Here is an 18,095-nt window from a genome sequence, read left to right on the forward strand (position 1 = left end):
CTACTGTTTTCTGTTCAGAAGTTCCAAAGATAATGATACCCTTGCAGGGAGGGACTTGAACTCAAAATAGATTTGTGAGACTGTGTTCTTAGAATAGTAGAGGGGAGGAGAAGGCAATGGCAGTCCACTCCATTACTCTTGCCTGGAAAATCCCATGGACGGAGGAGCCTGGTAGGCTGCAGCCCATGGGGTCACACAGAGTCGGACACAACTGAAGTGACTTAGCAGCAGCAGCAGCAGCAGCAGCATGCAGTTACAAGCATAATGTAGATGGATCCTAAACTACATATCATGTGTAATACATAAATGAGATTGTGCTTACATAAAGAAATGATCCTCTTAAGTGTAGAATTAATGGACTTTTTAAATATGCAGATGACACCACCCTTATGGCAGAAAGTGAAGAGGAACTAAAAAGCCTCTTGATGAAAGTGAAAGAGGAGAGTGAAAAAGTTGGCTTAAAGCTCAACATTCAGAAAACGAAGATCATGGCATCTGGTCCCATCACTTCATGGGAAATAGATGGGGAAACAGTGTCAGAATTTTATTTTTTGGGGCTCCAAAATCACTGCAGATGGTGATTGCAGCCATGAAATTAAAAGACGCTTACTCCTTGGAAGGAAGGTTATGACCAACCTAGATAGCATATTGAAAAGCAGAGACATTACTTTGCCAACAAAGGTCCATCTAGTCAAGGCTATGGTTTTTCCAGTGGTCATGTTTGGATATGAAAGTTGGGCTGTGAAGAAAGCTGAGCGCGGAAGAATTGATGCTTTTGAACTGTGGTGTTGGAGAAGAGTCTTGAGAGTCCCTTGGAGTGCAAGGAGATCCAACCAGTCCATTCTAAAGGAGATCAGTCCTGGGTGTTCATTGGAAGGACTGATGCTAAAGCTGAAACTCCAAAACTTTGGCCACCTCAAGTGAAGAGTTGACTCACTGGAAAAGACTCTAATGCTGGGAGGGATTGGGGGCAGGATGAGAAGGGGACAACAGAGGATGAGATGGCTGGATGGCATCACCGACTCAATGGACATGAGTTTGGGTGAGCTCCGGGAGTTGGTGATGGACAGGGAGGCCTGGCGTGCTGCGATTCATGGGGTCACAAAGAGTCGGACACGACTGAGCGACTGAACTTTCTGTGTTGGTCCTTGTATTTAAGACTGTAAATGTCATCGGCTTTTGCACAGTTAATGTCTCTATTAGACTCTTTAAAAAAGTATCTTCTATGGTTAATAAAATGTAAAGACTGCAAAAAAAAAAAGAACAGTGGAGGGGAAGACATCACTCTTTTTTTTTTTTTAAGTCTTTTCCAGCATCAGATATTCCAAAGAATCCTGCCACTTAAGAAACGTGTTTAGTTTGGTACCTGACATACAGTCATGTCACAATAACTGTTAAATATTAGCATTATTATTTTTATTAGCATCCTTTTCAGGTAATAAGCAAAGATTCAATGATCTCCATAAATTAATTATCCAATTGGAAAATGAGCTAGAAAAATTGAAGCTGTCTAGAAAAAAGTCTAAATTGTTAAAGAGATGAAAAGTCAGACTTTGGGAGAAAGCACTTGGACTCAATATGGAAATGAAAAAAAAAAATAGAAGGTCACATTTGTCTTTGGGCATGTGATGGCTTACAGTGAAGTCCCTAATCATCTGCTCTTCATTCATCTCAGAATTTAAAGCAACAGGTAGCACTTGGATTGTATTGTGGGATTTTAGTTTGTTATACACACACAAAGTATGAAACAAAAAGCGTCTTATTCAACACTGAATGTTACTAGAAACTGGGGCTACCCCAACTCTAGAGACACTTCAGCCAGTTATGGGCTTCACCTGCTTGGAAATAGGAACTGGTTTAATTGGTGCATTGAATCCTCCTCCTCTTATCAGTGTAGAACGATACCATGTAGAGTACATTGTCATTCAGTAGCTGATCCAGAAAATCGTATTTTCTCATCTGCAATGGAAGATTTTTTCATCTCAGTTGAATATGAAGGAGATGTGGCATAGGAGGAAGGTCTTGCTCTGAGAATCAGGAACCTAGATTTTTATCTTTCCTTTTAGGCTGATTTCCTTGGTGACCTATAGTAGCCATTTACTCTCTATCTGAATAAAGATGGGACAGAATTAAAATAACTTGGTCTGTTCCCATTGAACTTTACCATTCTGAGACTTTTTTCTTTACATTTTCTCTCTCTACTCCTAATTGTTTAGTTTGCCCTTACTTTTTCTATCTTCTTTAAGCATCTTATTAAAAGATTAAGTAGGCACATGATTCTGCCATCATAATAGAATGTAACATCTTTGTGTGTGTAGGTTATAAGAAACAAAGTCTTTCTTTTATATCTTCCCAAACATCTAATGTAGATCTTTGAACATAAGCTTCTCACTGCTGCTGCTGCTAAGTCACTTCAGTCGTGTTCAATTCTGTGCGACCCCATAGACGGCAGCCCACCAGGCTCCCCCGTCCCTGGGATTCTCCAGGCAAGAACACTGGAGTGGGTTGCCATTTCCTTCTCCAATGCGTGAAAGTGAAGTTGCTCAGTCGTGTCCAACTCTTAGCGACCCCATGGACTGCAGCCTATCAGGCTCCTCCATCCATGGGATTTTCCAGGCAAGAGTACTGGAGTGGTGTGCCATTGCCTTCTCCGAAGCTTCTCACTGAGGGGAAGATAAAGAGGGAGTAGCAGAGGGAGACCATAAGGTTTACTTAAGAGTGTGGTGTCTTCATGAGCGTCTCAAGCTTGGCTATTAGAATGACGTGGACCCTTAGGAAAACTGATATATTTGTTCCAGTCCCAGAGATTCTGAGAAGAGGATTTTTTAACTCTGCCCACTATTACCAGTTACTCTTGGGGAACCAGAATTGTGATTATTAAAATGTTGGTCTTCATTCTCAGAAACATTTAGACAGTGTTGAAGACATTGCCAGTGGATTCATGATTTCAGAGGCTAGAAGAAATGTGTTTGCTATGTTGACAACTGAAAATTTTGTGCCCGAAATAATGTACCATTGTTTTCTCTTTTTTATTTATTAGTTTCCTGGCGCTTCTCATACCTGGAGACCCTGTTGATCCTCGTTAGCTGCTGACAGCACCTGTGAGTAATATTGCTCCTGCCTCAGGGCTTAAAGATTGTTGATATGTTCAAACAGAATATGTCAGCTGAGTGTTGTCGGTGATGTTTAGCCTGTCTCTGCTTCCCAGAGTGCTCATCTGTGGTACAGAGGTACAGCAGGTCTTTTAGGTACTTTGTTTCAAGAGGATATTTAAAGAGGAAAGCACAGTAATTTGTTGCAGACATTGAACTGATCTAAACTACTCATCAAATCTAATCTTTAAATCAGCATGAGGATTACCTTCCTTACTTTGTCACAGATTCTTTAGGGTCAGGTAGGCCCCAGGAGTTGCCTCCATCTCAGTTGATAAAAGATTGAATAATCTAGATCTGCCATTGAAAAGTGTGGTTCAGGGCATTTAGGAGATTACCAAGACTCTTTCATGGATCTGTAAGACAATGGATCTTTCATGAATGAGTGAAAGATCCATCCAAGTGTAATATGGATCAATGTATTTTAATGTAGCAGCATAAAATATGTAAAATGTGGTTTCAGATTCCACCCAGTGATGTTACCTTTAAATAATCTATGTACACTTGAACTTGTATTCTGCTATTGTTTGGTAGTGAAAAGTGAAAGTTGCTCAGTCGTGTCCAACTCTTGGCGACCCCATGAACCATACCGTCCATGGAATTCTCCAGGCCAAAATACTGGAGTGGGTAGCCTTTCCCTTCTTCAGGGGATCTTCCCAACCCAGGGATCGAACCCAGGTCTCCCACATTGCAGACAGATTCTATACCAGCTGAGCCGAGAGTGCGTGATAAATATTAGGTCAAATTGGTTGATTGTGTTGTTCAAGTTTTCTGTTTACTTACAAATTCTCTACTTTCTCTATCAGTGATTGAGGAAGGGGTGTTGAAATCGCCAAATGTAATTTTTTTTTTAGTATTGGTTTATTCAGCTGTGCCTTCATCATAGCATGCAGGGTCTTTAGTTGTGGCATTCAAACTCTTAGGTACAGTATGTGGGATCTAGTTCTCTGACCAAAGATTGAACTCAGGTCCTCTTCATTGTTAGCACAGAGTCTTAGCCATTGGACGGCTAGGGAGGTCCTCCAAATATAATTGTTATTCAAGAGAATAACAGTTCTCTTTTTATTTCTGTCAGTTTTTGCTTCATTTATTTTGATTTTCTCTTATTAGGTACATACATATGTGTTTAGCCTTGTTATGAACTTACAATAAATTGATCTCTTTATCATTATGAAATGACCCTCTTTATCCCTATTAATATTCTCTGTTCTGAGATCTACTTTGTTTGATATTAATATATAGCCACTTTGGCTTTCTTTTGCTTAATATTAGCATGGCATATATTATCATATCCTTTTACTTTCAGCCAGTTTGTATTTTCATTTTTAAAGTGAGTTTTTTTGCATTTGGGATGTATTTAGGTCTTGCTTTATTATCCAGTCTCCTAATCTCTCTTTTAAAAAATTTTTAATTTATTTTCACCTGTGTTGGGTATTTGTTGCTGCATGGACTTATTTCTAGTTGTGGCGAGCAGGGGCCTCTCTCTAGTTGTGCTTTGCAAGCTTCTCACTGTGGTGGCTTCTCTTGTTGCTGAGCACAGGTTCTAGGGTGTGTGAGCTTCAGTAGTTGGAGCGTGAGGGCTCAGAAGTTCTGGTTCCCAGACTCCAGAGCACAGACTCAGTAGTTGTGGCGCACAGGCTTAGTTGCTCCACAGCAAGTGGGATATTTCCAAATCAAGGATCAAACCCGTGTCTGCTACACTGGCAGGTGGATTCTTTTACCACTGAGCTACCAGAGAAGCCCTATCTGTCTTTTAATTGGGAAGTTTAGACCATCTACATTAAATGTTATTATTGATATGGTTGGATTTAAGTCTGCCATGTTGACATTTGTTTTCTATTTGTTCCATCAATTTCTTGTTTTATGTTTTTTCTGCCTGCTTTTGGGTTGAGCATTTTTTATGATACTTTTTATCATTTTTGTTGGCTTTTAGCTATTTATTTTGTTTCAGTGGTTGCCTTAGGGTTTGTAATATACATCTTAAACTTACCATATTCTACTTTCAATTGGTGTTATATCACTTCACATATAGCAGAATTCTATAATAATATACTTTCATTTCTTCCCTCTGAAAATTCGTGTTGTGTCATACATTTTGTTTCCATATGTTATAAATTCCACAGTACATTGTAGTTGTTTTTACTTTGAATAATTGGCTGTTTTTTAAATGTATTTAAACAATAAAAAAATATTTATATTTATTGACATAATTACCAGTTCTGATCTGTTTTATCCCTTTGTGTAAATCTAGATTTCCTATCCCTTGAAGGATTTCCTTTAGTATTTATTTAGTGTAAATCTGCTGGTGACAGATTCCTTTAGCTTTTGTATGTCTGAAATAGTCTTTATTTTGCCTTTGTTTTCGGACAACTAGTTTTAAGCAGTTTGTTTTTGAAGTGACTTGGTTTGGCTTTGTTTGTGTTTCCTGTTCTTGGAACTGATTAAGATTCTTAGATCTAATGGGCTTATTAATTTTATCAAATTTGATTTCAATAAAATCTTGGCCATTATTTCTTAAAATTGTTTTCTGCCCCTCATCTGCTTTAGGGATTCCAAATACATGTATATGAGTCTACTTAGAGTTTTCCCAAGTATCACTGGTGTTCTGTTCACTTTTTTTCAGCTTTTTGTCTCTGTGTTTCATTTTGTATGGTTTCAATCATGATAGCAAGTTTACTGATCTTTTCTTTCTCCACATGTAATCTGCCATTATATATTTTTTCCTGTTTCTTAGATGATTCATGCAGGATGGTAAATCTGATTGCTGTTTTTCCCGTCTATTTTGGAAGCAGAAATCCCATCCATTCTCTAGAAGCCACATATTAAAGAGATTTGCAAAGATTCAAAACAATTCTACACTTTAAGCTATTTTTTGTTTGTTATGGAAAATGTTTTTTATAAAAATATTTAGATTAACATGTAATTGATTTATTATCATGACCTTGAAATAAATTAACAAATAAGTGTTTAAACTTTTTCTGTTTTAATTTTGAACGTGGTAAATAATGATAGATACAAGCCATGCAAGCAAAAAGTCTTTGAATTTGTCAGTAATTTTTAAGAGTGTAAGGGCTTCCTTAGTAGCTCGGTTGGTAAAGAATCCGCCTGCAATGCAGGAGACCCCAGTTCGATTCGTGGGTTGGGAAGATCTGCTGGAGAAGGGATAGGCTACCCACTCCAGTATTCTTGGGCTTCCCTGGTGGCTCAACTGGTAAAGAATCCGCCTGCAATTCGAGGGACCTGGGTTCGATCCCTGGGTTGGGAAGATCCCCTGGAGGAGGGAAAGGCTACCCACTCCAGATTCTGGCCTGGAGAATTTTATGGACTGTGTAGTCCATGAGGTCATAAAGAGTCGGACACGACAGAGGGACTTTCACTTCAAGAGTGTAAAGTGATTCTGAGACAAAAATAATCTGAGAACATGTGATCTACATGTCTACAGTAGTTAGTGGATTGCTTGAACCTACAAGTTGGGTAACCCTGGTGCTGAGGAGGGCATGGGTATAAACATGAGAAGACCCGTAAGCAGATAGAACAACAACAAACAAAAGTTAAGTCACGTAGCTCCCAAGAGACTCAGGGTAATGTAGATTTTTCACTTTTCAGCTGCTGTATAGACATTTGTAAGGCCCACTTATCCCTCCTGCCCTTAGGATTTTTGAGACAGTACTAAAACTAAATTCCATCTTTTTTTTTTTTTCCCTTTAAGGAGGAAAAAGAAACAGGAAGGGAAAATAAAACACTATGGTAGACTTAAAAGGGAGACATTTTGAGAGGGTCCTTTTGGAGTCCAGAAATTACATCGCTATGACAAAGGATCTTACTGTTCACAATGCTTATGGGGAGGCCAGTAGATTGCACGTCTGAGGTGTAGAAAAGGAATCTCTAGTTTTGTGACTCTGTGGTTATTTTCAGTATGCTGGTAGTTGATTGGCACACACTGGAGAATGAGGACCTTCCCTCACCTTACTGTCCAATCTGGGCAACATCTCTCTGGGACTTATTATAGTTTATCTGCAGTTACAAAGTTGGAGTCAGAAGCCTTTCTAGGTCTTCGTCTAAGTTACAGAAACCTGCATCAAACTAGCTTAAGCACAAAAGAGCATTTATTAACTCATGTAACTGGGAAACCAGGCTGAGCTAGAGCTGGCTTGGATCACTATGGCACTATCACTGCCATAGTGGCTTCACTCTAAGTTCTCTTCCCTCTTCTTATCTCTTCCCATTTTCTGCCCATTCCCTCTACTTACCTCTGTTTACTTTGTTCTCCATTCAGCCACAGAATAGCCATCAGAAGCTCTAAGCTCATATGGACCTTTGAGCTCGTGAGCTCAGAGATAGAAACAAAGATGTACTCTCAGCAGTCACAAACCAGTCCTTTGGAGACTCTTTCATTGACTGGACTTGGGCCACATGCCTGTCTGCAACCAATGACCTTAGACAAAGCTAAGGAGAACCTCAGTTATCCAGACTGGGTCATATGCCCACTCCTTTGGCAGGGAGTGGTGGATCAATTGGTATTGGTATCCCATCAGAACTACCTGGAATAAGACAGAGGCAGCTCAGTGACTGAAATGGTGCTGGGCAGACTGCAGCCTGCATCCTGCATCTTCAAAGTGTCGTGAAGTGAAGCAGACTGTGCTTATTAGGTGTTTATGAACTAAAAAGAAATACAATCATGTGGCTATTACAGCACTGTTGAGAATTTCGACTTTTCTTCTGGGTACCCTAATTCTCTTCTTAGGAACAGTTTCCTCTTTGCCTGTTGCTTTTCAGATAGTTCATCTGCATGCTTTAGAAATCATCTTTCCTCTAAAGCCTTTTACTAACTTTTGTTACATCAAAAACAGAGTCAGCTGCACCCAGAGCATTCCTACTCAATGATTTTCCTTCCTGGGCCAACACATTCATGCTTCTTTTCAAATTTAAATCTTTTCTACTTGAATATTTTCTTTAACCCTGGTGTGTAACAGACATGTATAGTCAGAGTTGGTATTAAAAGTGTACAGATCAATAAAAAGGCTAAGAGGATGATCTCTTAATACAGAATCCTCATCAGATTTAATGTTTAGTTGAGTAATCACCTCCAGCCTCTTTGGGAGTGCAAACACACAGAGTGAACACATAGGTGAAGGATTATGCACACTGCCAGAATGTTTATTATATAAGACATTCTGTTTTTTTCTGAAGCGGCAGCCTTTATAAAAAGCTCTCTCTACCAATCCACTTTAGAATCTCATTCCTATGTTTTTAAGCCTAGAAGAATTGAACAAAAATGTAGAGTCTGAATTTGTGCACTCATACAAATAAGATCCACAGGGTCACAAAGAGTTGAACACGAGTGAGTGAACAACAACAAAAAATAGGATTAACAGTGTCATTTTAGTTACGTTTTGGAATTTAGCTTATCACCTACGTGTTATATTTAGATTGGTACTACCACAATGAAAAGGCAACACGCCAGGTGGTTATTACATTCTAGAATATTCAAGCAAAGAAATTTGCATTTGAAATTAAATATAAGGCCTTGATCTTTCACAAGATCCAGCCAAACTCACAGTTCAATAAGAGACAAGAATCTGGCATTCACTTGTGTTTAAATGGGTGGGTTGCTGGAAGAAATGCTACAAAAAGTTATTGGAAATTGTCTCTGAAGACGAAAATATGTGTGATATTAATTTCTTTACTGTCCAAGTGTTTTTGCAATGAGCACATATCACTTTCACATTAAAAAATACTATAGATATAAAGAACAAGTAAAGGCTATTAATTCAGATCTTTGATATAGCAAGGGGGGTCAACCACTGTCACTTGCATTTTAATGGAGACTCAAAGACAAGTAGAAAAGTGGGATAGCTTTATAGTGGAAAAAAGGGAAGGCCTTGGCTGTGCTGTGACTGGAAGCTGTTTGCATGAGGAAGCCATAGGTGGTCTAAGCTAAGCTAAGGTCACTTCAGTCGTGTCTGACTCTCTGCGACCCCATAGACAGCAGCCCACCAGGCTCCCCCGTCCCTGGGATTCTCCAGGCAAGAACACTGGAGCGGGTTGCCATTTCCTTCTGCAGTGCATGAAAGTGGAAAGTGAAAGTGAAGTCGTTCAGTCGTGTCTGACTCTTAGTGACCCCATGGATTGCAGCCTACCAGGCTCCTCTGCCCATGGGATTTTCCAGGCAAGAGTACCAGAGTAGGGTGCCATTGCCTTCTCCAATAGGTGGTCTAACTAGAAGCCTAAAACAGGTTTATGGTGTATGTATTTGGCTTTCTCTGACTGGTCCTAAATTGGAAGTGAGGATACAAATTAGCAAAGCTAACAGTTGTTAGTCAAGTCCTTGTCAGTTTGAGCAAGTTATTATAAAAGTTATTGTTTGGCTTCTTGGATTATTATTAGAGATAGCAATCCAGTCTCCTGCGAGGAGACTTCCAGGGCTGATTATTGTATACAGTATAAGACGGTTGGTTTCCTGGGCAAATTGCTGCAAGTTATGGGTCAGAGTTCTGTTTTTATACCCAGTTTGGTAATTGTCTCTTTGTATATTCAGTCTCTCACCAGGTGGCCCTGACTGCCCTTCTCACTGACTGCCTTTTCTCTTTCATCCATTATTAGTTCACACTGAGTCTGTCAATATCAGGTCCTCAAATAGCTAAAATAAGTTTTACAAAGGCGTGTTTTAGATTGGTGTGATATGGTGATTTATAATAAGAAACGTATGTTTGGTCTTCATCCAGCACATAGGTCTATAAAAAAGAATTATTTACTTGGTTGTGCTATTTATTTTTTTAGTTGTGGCACACAGGATCCTTTAGTTGGGGCATGTGGATCTAGTTCCCTGACCAGGGATCAAACCGGGGCCCCTATGTTTGGCACATGGAGTCCTACAACTTTATAGGGAAGTCCCATAGCACATAGCTCTTAAACCTTTGGAGTTTCTTAGGTATTGAGAGCCACTGGGGAAACAGTGGAAACAGTGGCTGACTTAATTTTGGGGGGCTCCAAGATCACTGCAGATGATGATTGCAGCCATGAAATTAAAAGACGTTTACTCCTTGGAAGGAAAGTTTTAACCAACCTAGCAGCATATTAAAAAGCAGAGACATTACTTTGTGAGCAAAGGTCCGTCTAGTCAAGGCTATGGTTTTTCCAGTAGTCATGTATGAATGTGAGAGTTGGACTATAAAGAAAGCTGAGTGCAGAAAAATTGATGCTTTTGAACTGTGGTGTTGGAGAAGACTCTTGAGAGTCCCTTGGACTGCAAGGAGATCCAACCAGTCAATCCTAAAGGAGATCAGTCCTGGGTGTTCATTGGAAGGGCTGTTGTTGAAGCTGAAACTCCAATACTTTGGCCACCTGATGCGAAGAGCTGACTGATTTGAAAAGACCCTGATGTTGGGAAAGATTGAGGGCAGGAGGAGATGGGGACGATAGAGGATGAGATGGTTGGATGGCATCACTGACTCAATGGACATGGGTTTGGGTGGATTCCAGGAGTTGGTGATAGACAGGGAGGCCTGGTGTGCTGCGGTTCATGGGGTCGCAGAGTCGGACCCAACTGAGTGACTAAATTGAACTGAACTGAGAACCATAAGGGTATCTTTGCTATGTTAATGAGATGACTTTTTTATTTTAACAAAAATAATTGTTAAAAATTGCATCTGTGCTGAATTGTGAAAGTTCTTAGAATACACCAAATTATGTTTAAGCAGGATACACCTACTGAATGAGACCCACTGACCCACGACACTCAGGAAACTGGCTTGAACCCCATTCTGGGCACTCTGATTCTGCCCTAATTCTGGGGAGTCCCAGTGTGGTCTGGCATGTGTACCCACCTCAGGACCCTTTGTTGTGCCATTAGGGCTGCAGGAGAGCTGTCTGACAAGCACCATAAGGCCTCTTAGGACAACCCATAGGAAGTTTTGGAGCTTAAGTTCAGGTCTCCAGTTGCCAAGATTTATGACTGTGTTGCAAAGAAGAGACATTTCCCCCAACTTCTGAGAGTAAGCTCCAGAGTGGAGAGGGAGCATATATATCCCTTTCAGTGGGGAGGGAGAGACATAGGCACACTGCCCTGAGAGCAGGCCTTCATTCCCAGGCCCTCCCTTCAAGCATTACCTGGTTTACACTCACAACGTATCAGCAAGACCACTGGCTCATCTCTTCTGAGTAAGCTCAGGTGTCTGCCCCCACACACAAACCCGTTGGTGAAGAGTGCAGTGTCATCGTGTCAAATCTCTGACCCAGTCTCTGGGAACTGCTCCTTCTGACTCACAGACCACTTGTTAAAGAACAAAGTCATGATTAGAAGCCTCAGAGATACCTGACCACCATCTGGTAGCTCCAGGCCCAGGTTAAGACTGAGAATGGGTCTTCAAGGTGGTAGGTTTGATGTGAGTCCTGGCTCTCAGCCAGCAGCGGTGAGATCTTGAGGCAGAACTTGCCCCTCAGATGATTTTCTCATGTTGAAATAGTTGGATAGTTTATTTTAGAAAGCTTACCAGAAATAAGATGGGGTGAAATGTTGGCAATAGAAATTGCTTAATAAGTGATAGTTCTCATTAATGCCAAATCATATTTACAAAATAAATTCAGTCCCCGTCTGGCAGTTTTTATCAGACTCAATCTTTAAGTTTCCCATCGAATCTGTTAGTAAAACCAGAAACTATCTGTTGCTCATCTCTAAACCAACTATAAATTGTCTTTATTATGCTTCAGTTAACATTGCACAACCTGAAACAGCTTCAGTTCAGTTCAGTCACTCAGTCGTGTCCGACTCTTTGTGACCCCATGAATCACAGCACGCCAGGCCTCCCTGTCCATCACCAACTCCTGGAGTTCACTCAGACTCACGTCCATTGAGTCGGTGATGCCATACAGCCATCTCATCCTCTGCCGTCCCCTTTTCCTCCTGCCCCCAATCCCTCCCAGCATCGGGGTCTTTTCCAATGAGTCAACTCTTCGCATGAGGTGGCCAAAGTATTGGTGTTTCAGCTTCAGCATCAGTCCTTCCAAAAAACACCCAGGGCTGATCTGTAGAATGGACTGGTTGGATCTCCTTGCAGTCCAAGGGACTCTTAAGAGTCTTCTCCAACACCACAGTTCAAAAGCATCAATTCTTCGGCGCTCAGCTTTCTTCACCGTCCAACTCTCACATCCATACATGACTACTGGAAAAACCATAGCCTTGACTAGACAGACCTTTGTTGGCAAAGTAATGTCTCTGCTTTTGAATATGCTATCTAGATTGGTCATAACTTTCCTTCCAAGGAATAAGGGGCTCTTAATTTAATGGCTGCAGTCACCATCTGCAGTGATTTTGGAGCCCCAAAAAATAAAGTCTGACACTGTTTCCACTGTTTCCCCATCTATTCGCCATGAAGTGATGGGACCAGATGCCATGATCTTCGTTTTTTGAATGTTGAGCTTTAAGCCAACTTTTTCACTCTCCACTTTCACTTTCATCAAGAGGCTTTTTAGTTCCTCTTCACTTTCTGTCATAAGGGTGGTGTCATCTGCATATCTGAGTTTATTGATATTTCTTCCGGCAATCTTGATTCCAGCTTGTGCTTCTTCCAGCCCAGCATTTCTCATGATGTACTCTGCATATAAGTGAAATATGCAGGGTGACAATATACAGCCTTGACGAACTCCTTTTCCTCTTTGGAACCAGTCTGTTGTTCCATGTCCAGTTCTAACTGTTGCTTCCTGACCTGCATACAAATTTCTCAAGAGGCAGGTCAGGTGGTCTGGTATTCCCATCTCTTTCAGAATTTTCCACAGTTTATTGTGATCCACACAGTCAAAGGCTTTGGCATAGTCAATAAAGCAGAAATAGATGTTTTTCTGGAATTCTCTTGCTTTTTCAATGATCCAGCAGATGTTGGCAGTTTGATCTCTAGTTCCTCTGCCTTTGCTAAAACCAGCTTGAACATCTGGAAGTTCACGGCTCACGTATTGCTGAAGCCTGGCTTGGAGAATTTTGAGCATTACTTTACTAGCATGTGAGATGAGTGCTTCCATCTTTCAGATTCCCAGGATGACCTTTGTCAGCTTTGGGAGGCTTAGGCCTGTTATTCATAGGAAGTGCTATTAACAGGGCAGACTGTCATTGCTAGTGTTCAAAATGTATCAGATTTTTTGGGGTTTGTTTGTTTTAATGAGAAAAGAGAAAGCAACTCTACTGAGTCTACTAATTCTATAATGGAAGTTCTCACTTTTTTGTATATTCTTATGTATATAAGTTAATTTTGATAGTTTACTTTTCTCTCTTAATAAAACTGTCATTGACAAAGTAACTGGTCACCAAATCAGTGTGTTTCTCTAATAGGGTAAAACATGTAAGATATGATAGAAGTCTATGAGCATCTGGTCTTACTAAATATAATGTGGCCCTCAGTGGATTGGAGCAAAGAAAGCATAACCTTTGCAGTTTTCATTACTTCATATACATTATGTATATTCTTATTTTCCACATGCAAATGTTAGGATAAGGAAATGGCTACATTCTTTTTTTTCCAAAATCATAAGTCACCCAGTAATTTCTTCTTAGCAATCTGATGTTCAGTGTTTTATTGAATCTAAGATGTCATCTATTATAAAATACATCATTATTCTGTGTATTACTAGAAAAAGCACTGTCATAGATTGAGAGATGTTAAATGTGAAAATGTGAGTCTTGAAATCAGTCGAAGATGGTACAGCCTTCTATGTTTTTACATCCTTTGTGTCTGTTTGCTCACAGTAATACTTAAAGACATTAGTTGACCAGTTTGAGAGAATCAATCACAATTAAAATATATGTTCCACTTTATACAACACAAATACAGCATTTCACTGCTGGATGCCCTAATCATAACATTTTAAGTACTAATGAAATGAAGCTAGTTTATATTTTTTGAATTGATTAAATAATACAAGGGCTCAGTCATCAGGCAGATTGAGACAGGCATCACTGGGAGGACTGGCTGGGTCTTACAGTGTTCAAAGGGTTTGTAAACGGAAATGCCATTTTGTTGTTCCTTCTGTCTTGCGCACTGTTCCTAACAAATCCTTGGGATAATACCAGATTCCCCCCATCCCTGCCTTTTAAAGAACCAGTTATAGAAGAGCTTCAGATTTTGGCTAATACTAATCAGCTTACCCCAGGCAGTTATGATACTTCCCTCAAGAGTATAACAGGCAGAATTATTTCAGCAAGAAACTTTGCTAGCAGAATGCTAAGAAAAAGCTCAGCAAGGAGAATGGTAGATGGAAAATGTCAGGAGAGAAATTGATTTCTATTTTGAGGATAGTAAAAGCATTACATTTTAATGCATTCAAGTTTGGACTGATTCATAGCCAGTGACCATGCAGGTTAAAGCCAGAGGGTGCACACTCCCACTGAGAGGTAGGGCATTCACACTCTGCCTTTCAGCAGTCAGAGGACAGGAGGTAGGGGCTTGATCTTTGGAAGCCTCAGTTTCCTCATCTCTGCTATTGGACTTAAGGATATGCACACCCGTTTTAGTCTTTGATGCTGTGATCTAGCCAGAGGTCATCGTTGAGCCCCAAAAGCAGGCCCGGGGTCAACCTCCCTGTGAAAGGAGGTTAGGACTGAGTAATGGTCATGGTACCAAGGACTTTAGGCATCAGATTGGCCCATAGGAGCTGAGATTCTGGGTTCCTGGACCATTCAGACTGAGATTGTTGTTTTGTCTAACTCCCTGATCTCTGTCAAGGTCAGGTCTGTACTCAGCTCAGGAAAGCGGGAGATAAGGGCCAAGCATAGTGGTGACCATCAGGGCACTGCTGAATAAGGCAGAAAGCAAGGACCTGAAGCATTGTCAGGTCTCCTGGCAGCTTAGAAAACTCCTCTGAAAGAGTTGGCCTACCTGGTAGATAGTAAGTCTGACCATCTGCCTTTTTACCCTTGTCCCTTCTGACTATAAACCCTTCCCAATGCCCCAGGCATGCAATTAAATACTATTTTTAAAATCAGGTTTTATCTCAGCATCTTATAGGTTATCTCTGCTCCCACAGAGGTGCAGGAAACTCAGCCAACACACTAGTTACACCCCACTTGATAGGGGGCAGCCTAGGGCGCTGAGATGCACAGGGCAGCTGTTTTGTTGGCCCTGCTAGGAGGTTTCAAGATACAGTGCTTATCTCTTAAGTCTCTGAGATTTTTGTTGACGTTTTCCCACAGTATAGAGAGTTCCCTCTATCACAGTGCTGGGGTAAGATGGATTTCTTTCTTTCTTTTATTTTAAACCATGCTTATTCAGGCTCTGGGGAATATAGTTCTGGTACTTCAGAGAAGGTGCCCATTTGATTCTGAATAAGGCATTTTTCTCTGCAGTTAGAGACTTTGGCTCAAGCAAAACCTTTTCCGAGAAACCATAAGCCCCTATTCTGGTATTTCAACATCTCATTCCTCATCCTGCCACCAGTCCTCACTAGGGTTCATACAGTCCTAGAAATTGAATGGCACCATGAAACAGCCAAACTCATTGTTCCACTTTACAGGCTTAAGAAAATGAATTTAAAAACACACCCCAAAAACTTCTAGTGGAGCTTTACACCTAATATACATGAAGGACCTTTTCCAGAAGGATTAATAACTAGAAGCCACAAATAAAGCACTGAAATAAAATCCCCCCATTTGAATTATGTATGGAGAAGGCAATGGCACCCCACTCTGGTACTCTTGCCTGGAAAATCCCATGGACACAGGAGCCTGGAAGGCTGCGGTCCATGGGGTCGCTGAGGGTCGGACACGACTGAGTGACTTCACTTTCACTTTTCACTTTCATGCAATGGAGAAGGAAATGGCAACCCACTCCAGTGTTCTTGCCTGGAGAATCCCAGGGACGGGGGAGCCTGGTGGGCTGCCGTCTATGGGGTCGCACAGAATCGGACACTACTGAAGCGACTTAGCTTTGAATTATGTATAAGCAAAGTAAATTAGTAAAATCCAAGTGTACTTTAAGAATAGAGATTTGTGGTTTGCTGGGACTGGGGTTTATTTCATTATTGAAAAGTGAGGGGAAAAACAAGTAATAAAATCAGTTGTACTTATTAATAGTATTGATGACAAATGTGCTTCACATTTTTGATGCTCATCTCTCTAATCCATCAGTATGTTGTCTGAGCTGCTCCTGGGTTTAAATTGTCATTAAGAGGAGAGTTGGGCTTCCCAGTGGCCCAGTGGTAAGGAATCTGCCTGCCAACGCAGGAGATGCAAGATGCGGGTTAAGTCTCTGGGTCAGGAACGTCCCCTGGAGAAGAAAATGGCAATCCACTCCAGTATTCTTGCCTGGAAAATTCCATGGATATAGGAGCCTGTTGGGCTACAGTCCATGGGGTTGCAAAGAGCTGGATATGACTGAGCACAGGCACAAAGACAAAACAGGCAAAAGTTATAGAATTTCCCTGGTAGCCCAGTGGTTAAGAATTTGCCTGCCAATGCAGGTGACGCAGGTTTGATCCCTGGTCTGGGAAGACCCCACATGCTGCAGAGCAACTAAGCCTGTGCGCCACAACTGCTGAGCCCACAGGCCACAACTGCTGAAGCCTGTGCGCCTTAGACCCTGTGCTCTGCAACAAGAGAAGCAACCACAATGAGAAGCCTGAACCTGAGCACCACAACTAGAGTAGCCCCTTCTCTCCACAGCTGAAGAAAGCCCACATGTTGCAGTGAAGACCCAGCATAGCCAAAAATCAATCAATCATTTTTTTTTTTTTAAGAGGTATTTCATTTGATGGGGTTGATTGTCTCTTGAGCTGAGGAGATGGAACATGAAGGTCTAATTTTTCTTTATTCTATTTGTTCATTCATTCATTTGTTCATCATGAAGTCCCTTCACTGCCTGGTACTGAGGAAGGACATTAACACAAAAACAGCTCCTACTCTTCAAGGCCTTCAGTATTTAAGAATCATGCCTCTTGTCATATGTTTTCTTCATCAGATGACTATGGGAGATGTTTAACTAGTGGTTCTGTTTGAATTTCAAAGGAAAGTCACTGCTTCCTGTCACAGTAATCAGGGGTAAATCCATGGAGAACAGTGGTTTGAACTGGGTTTTCAAGGATAAGTGAGATTTTGACAGGTGGAAATGGATAGGACAGAGGCACTTCAGGGAGTGGGGAGAATGGGCTAAGTGTCGGGGAGATTCCAATAGTATTTATTCAGGAAGAGAGTCCTTTGGAATAAGATGAGAAGAGTAGTGTGGGAGGCCCTTGAATAAAGAACAGAGTTATTTTGAAGAAGTTTGGGGCACGGAAGCCCTAGTTTCTTTTCTATCCTTGAAACTTCCTGTAGGAATTGTTCTCTGCATTTCAGTTGATGAGCTCAGTTCATGAAAATCTAGGGGGCTTGCTGTTGGATCCTCGCCCTTCCACGTTTGCTGCTGTTGATAAACTCAGGAAACTTCCACTGTCAGAGTGGAGTCAGAGGAGACAGAGTGACCCTGGGCTTCCTGTGCAGAGAGGCTTCCTGCATGGTTGAGGTCTGACCACCCGGTAACAGTAGTGCTGCTCGTCCATGTGGGCCGACAGTGGAAGAGAAGCCATGTGTAGTTGGATGGAGACACCCCAGATCTTTCTGTGAAGTGAAGGAGTTGAACTTGCTCCTCCCTGGGATGACTTCTTTTCATGCTTTAGTCTCCCCTAAACTGTCATTCTGTCATTTGGTGGGCAGTCCCTGCCTCATTTGGCATGGGTTTTGCAGGTCTCCAGGCTATGGTTTGCTGAGCTCATTTGCTAATATATATATTTAAAAAAAAAGAAATTCTTTTTTGTTTCTCTGGATTGCTTGAATTTTTAAAAGTTGAGTAGTTGTTTAAACAGCAAGGTTTAAAATCTCGAGTCATCTTAGGGTCTGTGATTTCAGCTCCCTAGCCTCATTCCAGATGTTGATCATTGACTCTGCTATCATGTTGGATAATTAAAGGGATGTGGACGTTAGGGAGA

General features: G+C 41.1%; 1 protein-coding gene across 2 annotated transcripts in view; it reads left to right on the top strand.

Annotated features, from left to right (window-relative positions):
- Nucleotides 1-18,095, top strand: part of PHTF2 (putative homeodomain transcription factor 2) — a 190,951-nt gene that overhangs the window by 141,943 nt on the left and 30,913 nt on the right. For both annotated transcript variants that reach the window (XM_027539781.1, XM_027539780.1), the window contains one exon: nucleotides 3,041-3,101. The gene's annotated coding sequence lies outside the window, so the exon portion shown is untranslated. The remainder of the gene's footprint in view (nucleotides 1-3,040; nucleotides 3,102-18,095) is intronic.

Source organism: Bos indicus x Bos taurus, chromosome 4, assembly GCF_003369695.1.
Source record: "Bos indicus x Bos taurus breed Angus x Brahman F1 hybrid chromosome 4, Bos_hybrid_MaternalHap_v2.0, whole genome shotgun sequence".
NCBI lineage: Eukaryota > Metazoa > Chordata > Mammalia > Artiodactyla > Bovidae > Bos > Bos indicus x Bos taurus.